We start from the raw sequence: 6,675 nt of genomic DNA, 5'->3' as shown, positions 1-6,675 counted from the left end.
AGGCTAACAGAATGTTCCATTCCTGTGGGGAAAGTGCTATAGTGCTGGGAACACATTGTATTTGAATCCTTGGACCCGTAAGACAGTTCACTATGTTTGAGTCTTTTCACATCAAAAGAACTCTCTGAATCTTATCTTAGTAATTTGACTTCTTCCACAAACATTTGTGTTCTTCCATGAACCTAGAAGGTGATCAGCCAAGATTCTGTGCAGCATAGTTCCTGTGGAGAGATTGATAAGGAATAAGCTTTCATGAGATATTCTTAATTTATATTAATTACCATTAGCTTTGTTTAGAAATTTAAATATAAAGAAAAAAATTTTTTTCCTGAAAATAGGCAAAATTATAATTAGTTTTTGTAGATGAGCAGAAGTCCGTAAATGCCCAGATTAATGTAATAGAATATTGCACATTGGGATGCTAGAAAAAGTATTGTTGTGGATCCTTGGATAAAGTGTTGATGTTTGTTTTTGAAACCAAAGATGAAGAGTTCATGGTAGCATCATATCTTTCCCCATCCCTAAAACTATCTTTTCACTACATGCAATGTGGTTGTTATAATAAACCTTACAAGCAAAACTCAAAAGAAAATGTAGTAGTTTAATAATTGAAAAGTACAGGCATACCTCATTTTATTGTGCTTTGCAGATATTGAATCTTTTACAAATTGGAGTTTTGTGGCAACCCCGCATCGAGCAAGTCTATTGGCACCATTTTTCCAATAGCATTTGCTCACTTCATGTCTCTGTGTCACATTTTGGTAATTCTTACAGTATATCAAACTTTTTCATTATTATTATATTTGTTACAGTGATCCGTGATCAATGATCTTTGATGTTACTATTATAATTATTTTGGGGGCACCCTGAACCGCACCCACATCTGATGGCAAACTTAATCGATTATTGTGTGTGCTCTGACTACTCCACCAACTGGCCATTCCTCTGTCTCTCTCTCCTCCCTGGGCCTCCCTATTTCCTGAGACACAACAATATTGGAGTCAGGCCAGTTAATAACCCTACAATGACCTCTAAGTATTCAAGTGAAAGTAGTTGCACATCGCCCATTTTAAATCAAAAGTTAGAAATGATCAAGTTTAGTGAGGAAGACCTGTCGAAACCTGAGATAGGCTGAAAGCTAGGCCTCTTGCACCAAACAGTTAACCAAGCTGTGAATGCAAAGGAAAAGTTCTTGAAGGAAATTAAAAGTGCTATTCCAGTGAACATACAAATGATAAAAAAGTGATATTGCTGATATGGAGAAAGCTGTAGTAATCTGGATAGAAGATCAAACTCGCCACAGCATTCCCCTGAACAAAAGCCTAATCCAGAGCAAGGTCCTAACTCCCTTCAATACTATGAAGGCTGAGAGGTGAGGAAGCTGCAGAAGAAAAGTCTGAAGCTAGCAGAGGTTTGTTCATGAGGTTTAAGGAAAGAAGCCCTCTCCATAACATAAAAGTGCAAGGTGAAGAAGCAAGTGTTGATGTAGACACTGCAGCAAGTTATCCAGAAGATATGGCTCAGGTAATTATTGAAGGTGGCTAAACTAAACAACAGATTTTCAATGTAGACCAAACAGCCTTCTGTTGGAAGAAGATGCCATTTAGGACTTTCACAGCTAAAGAGGAGAAGTCAATGCCTGGCTTCAAAATTTCAAAAGACAGGTTGACTCTCTTATTAGGGACTAATGCAGCTGGTGACTTGAAATTGAAGCCAAGGCTCATTTATCATTCTAAAAATCTGAGGACCTTTCAGAATTGTGCTAAATCTACTCTGCCTGTGCTCTGTAAATGGAACAACAAAGCCAGATGGCAGCACATCTGTTTACAACATGGTTTACTGAATATTTTCAGCCCACTGTTGACACCTACTGCTCAGGAAAAAAAAAATACTGCTCACTGACAATGCACCTGGTCATCCCAGAGCTCTGATGGAGATGAGATTCATGTTGTTTTCATGCCTGCTAATACAACATCCATTCTGCAGCCCATGGATCAAGGAGAAATTCTGACTTTCAAGTCTTATGATTTAAGAAATACATTTCAGTAGGCTAAAGCTGCCATAGATAGTGATTCTCTGATGGATCTGGTCAAAGTAAACTGAAAACCTGGAAAGGATTCACCATTCTAGCTGCCATTTAGAACATTTGTGATTCATGGGAATAAGTCAAAATATCAACATTCACAGGAGTTTGGAAGAAGTTAATTTCAATCTTCATGGATGACTTTGAGAGGTTTAAGACTTCAGTGAAGGAAATCACTGCAGATGTGCTGGAAATATCAAGAGAAGTAGAATTAGAAGTGAAGCCTCAAGGTGTGATTGAATTGCTGTAATCTCATGATAAAATTTGAATGGATGAGAAGTTATCAATACTTCTAATGGATGAGCAAAGAAAGTGGTTTCTTGAGATGGAATCTACTCCTGGTGAAGATGCTGTTGAAATGACAACAAAGTATCTAGAATATTATTTAAACTTGGTTAATAAAGCAGTGACAGGATTTGAGAAAATTGACTCTAATTCTGAAAGAAATTCTGCCGTGGGTCAAATGCTATGAAACAGCATTGCATACTACAGAGAAATTATTCATGAAAGGAAGAGTCAATAGATGCAGCCAACTTCACTGCTGTCTTATTTTAAGAAACTGCCACAGCCACCCCAGCCTCCAGTAATCACCATTCTGATTGGTCAGCAGCCATCAACATAGAGGCAAGACCCTCCACCTGCAAAAAGATTTGTACTCGCTGAAGGCTCAGATGATGTTTAACATTTTTTAGCAATAAAGTATTTTTAAATTAAGGTATGTATGTTATTTTTTTAGACACGATGCAATTGCACATTTAATAGACTATAGTATAATGTAAACGTAACTTTTATATGCACTGGAGAACCAAAACATTTGTCTGACTCACTTTATTGCCATATCCACTTTATTGCGGTGGTCTGGAGCCAAACTCGCAATATCTCTGACGTATGCCTGTATAGAAAATTGATTTGATAATGAGCTATATTTAATGTTTCTTAATCTAATTCCTTGGCAAATTGATTTTCAAGACAAAAGATTGTGAAAAGAATGACAACCATTATATTTGGGGGAATATTTTTCTTTATAACTTTGGAACAAGCCACACAACTTTTCATTCTAAAAGTGGATATTCAGAGACTCGAAATAGCAGATCTCTCTTTTCCAGCTCTCTTCCCAAAGCCCCAAAGAATCTGAAACTCCAGTCCCAACTGATATGACCACACTGTAATGTTGATGCTCCAACTAGAATCTGGGGTTGGCAAGTTATGCACACATGCCACCCCTTGATGGTAACACATTAATATTCAGGTTACCTCCTTCCTTATCCTTCATCTCACCCTCATTATGTTCTTTTCATCTCTTCCTTGTCCAAATTGTACATGGCCTTTTCCAGGGCTTTTTGCCCAAGTTTTTGAAGATTGCACCCCAAAGCACACCTACCATCCTCCTTGATGTCACCTCACAGTGTCCTGAACTTTCTCCCATATCTTACAGCACTTAAGCCACAGGGCCACCATTTTCTGTTGTTATCTATCTTATGCTGTTGTCCTTGGTGACTGTCAACACTGATCCCCCAGCTCCTCTGCACCCTTCACTCTGGGGCCTTTCTTTTCTATTCTTCTTCAGACACTCACCAGTATGGCCATACCACTGACCTCTTCATCACTGAGATCTTTTCTTCTTTTAATACCTGAATATTGAAATGTTCCTTTTGACCATAACATCTTTTCTCTTGCACTCTTCCTTTCCTTCACTCCCTATCCCCTATCTACTCTGATCTTTGGGTCATGATTAAGATTGCATCTTCCATCAGCGTGACAGGCCTCAGCCGAGCTAAGATGGTGACCCCATGCATGCCTGGAGACAAACTGAAGCAAATAAGCAATATATGTAAAATGTCAGAAATACTTGGAATTTGGACATTGGCTTTATGAGTGCACAGGAAAAAGAGTACCTACATAGGCCTTTAAGAAGAGCAGAATTAAAGAAATCTTTAAAAGAAAAAATAATAATTGTTATAACAAAACATTAGAAAAACTAACATAGAAAGACCAAGAAAAAAGGTCTAAGAGTATAACCATCCCCATAGCAACTGCAGTGACAGCTCACTTAGTGATTCTTCATTAGATAGTGAAGAAACATCTACCTCGTTCTCCTCAGAGGGCAGTGACACCAATGAAATCTCCTCCAGTTCATCATCTTCAGCCTCCTCCACAAGCTCTTCTTTCTCCTCTGATTCAGACTCAGATTCCAGCTATTTCAGTAGCAGCAGCACCAGCATGGATGGCAACTCCAAGAATAAACCAACAAAGAAGAGATAGAATTACTCCATCCATATTGGACTGATGAACTGCAAACACTGATGTGATTCTTAGATGGGAATTTAGAATGTGTTAAGGCCAAATAGGTAAACTGGTCACAATTTTTAGAGTTTAAAAGTTTCTAAATTTTTGCATTGTAAGAACACAAAAAATATTAATAATGGAATATATATAAAAAAATTTTAATTTTAAGGGTGAATCTTGGTTTTCTTTTTTATCTTTAAAATGTATCTTTAGAACTTAATCAAAACTGAATTCCAGAAAACTTGTTTTGGGGATGAATTGTTATCTTTTCTCCCTGTGAATCAAATGCCATACTTTGGTATATGTTAGTGTAATGTATCAGACATGTTTCCAGGATAGTGCATCAGAATATCTGGCAGTGAATTTCTTTTTTTTTTTTTTTTTTTAAGTAGTCCCAGCTTTCTTGCAACTTTAATTTTTTTTATTATTTATTTATTTATTTATTTATTTATGGCTGCATTGGGTCTTCGTTTCTGTGCGAGGGCTTTCTCCAGTTGCGGCAAGCGGGGGCCACTCCTCATCGCAGTGCGCGGGCCTCTCACCATCACGGCCTCTCTTGTTGTGGAGCACAGGCTCCAGACGCGCAGGCTCAGTAATTGTGGCTCATGGGCCTAGTTGCTCCGTGGCATGTGGGATCTTCCCAGACCAGGGCTCGAACCCGTGTCCCCTGCATTGGCAGGCAGATTCTCAACCACTGTGCCACCAGGGAAGCCCTGGCAGTGAATTTCTAATGAAAGATTGAAAGCTTTTCTTCTAAAATCAGTAACAAGACTAGGGTGCTCACTTTCATCACTCTTGTTCAACGTAGCGCTGGAAATCGTAGCCAGAGCAATTAGGCAAGAAAAAAAGACATTCAAATCAGAAAGAAAGAAGCAAAATTGTCTGTTTGCAGATGACATGATCTTATGTATAGAAAAGTCCAAAGACACCACCAAAAAACTGTTAGAACTAGTAAACAAGTTCAGTAAGGTTGCAGGATTCAAAATCAATATACAAAAATCAGATGCGTATCTATACACTAGCAACAAACTATTTGAAAAAGAAGTAAAAAAAACAGTCCCATGTGCAATAAGATAAAAAACAATAGAAATACTTAGGAATAAATTTAACCAAGAAGATACAAGATCTGTATATTGAAACTATAGGAAAATTGATGAAAGAAATTGAAGAAAACACAAATAAATGGAAATATATCCCATGTTCATGGACTGGAAGATTTAATATTGTTCAAATGTCCATAACAGCCAGAGCCATCTATAGATTCAATGCAAACCCTATCAAAATTTCAATATAGAAATAGAGAAACTGTATTAAAATTTGTATGGAACCACAGAAGACTTCAAATAGCCAAAGCAATGTTGGAAAAGAAGAACAAACCTGGAGGCATCACACTTCTTGATTTCAAAATCTTGCAAAGCTGTAGTAATCAAAACAGTAGAGTACTAGCATAAAAACAGACACATATATCAATAGAACAGAATCAAGAGTCCCAAATAAACCCATGCATATATTGGGTTGGCCAAGAAGTTCATTTGGATTTTTCTGTAAGATGCGATGCAAAACCCAAACGAACTTTTTGGCCAACCCAATATGACCAATTAATATTTGACAAGGAAACCAAGAGTACTCAATGGGAAAAGGATAGTCTCTTCAATAAATTGTCTTGGGAAAAATGGATGTACACATTTGAAAGAATGAAACTGGACCCCATCTTAAACCATTCACAGAAGTTAACTCGACCTGGATTGAGGACTAAACATAAGACCTGAAATCACAAAACTCTTAGAAGAAAACATAGGGAAAAAGCTACTTGATATTGGTCTTGGTAATGATTTTTTTGGATATAACACCAAAAGCACAGCAACAAAAGATGTATATCTATATTTACACATCTGTATATAATGGAATACAGCCATAAAAAGGAAGGAAATCTTGCATTTGAGACAACATAGATGAAGCTTGAGGGCATTATGCTAAGTGAAATAAGTCAGACAGAGAAAGACAAATACTGTATAATCTCATTTATGTGTAGAATATAAAAAGTCAAACCTATAGAAACAAAGAGTAGAGTGGTGGTTACCAGGAGCTGGGGGGTGGGAGACTGGGGGAGATACTGGTCAATGGGTACAAACTTTCAGTCATAAGATGAATAAGTTTGGGGGAATCTAATGTAAATCAGGGTGACCATAGTTAACAATACTCTATTATATATTTCAAATTTGCTAAGAGAGTAGATTTTAAATGTTCTCACCACCACCCCCCCCACACACACACAAATGGTTTAAGGAGACAAGCAAACTTCCTAG

General features: G+C 37.4%; 1 pseudogene; it reads left to right on the top strand.

Annotated features, from left to right (window-relative positions):
* The first annotated feature begins 3,873 nt into the window (after positions 1–3,873).
* Positions 3,874–4,345, top strand: LOC137775771 (zinc finger CCHC domain-containing protein 10 pseudogene; annotated as a pseudogene).
* Positions 4,346–6,675: the final 2,330 nt, after the last annotated feature.

This window comes from Eschrichtius robustus, chromosome 13 (assembly GCF_028021215.1).
Source record: "Eschrichtius robustus isolate mEscRob2 chromosome 13, mEscRob2.pri, whole genome shotgun sequence".
Classification (NCBI taxonomy): domain Eukaryota; kingdom Metazoa; phylum Chordata; class Mammalia; order Artiodactyla; family Eschrichtiidae; genus Eschrichtius; species Eschrichtius robustus.
Note: the sequence above shows the minus strand (reverse complement) of the source record. Positions and strands in the feature narration are given on the sequence as shown.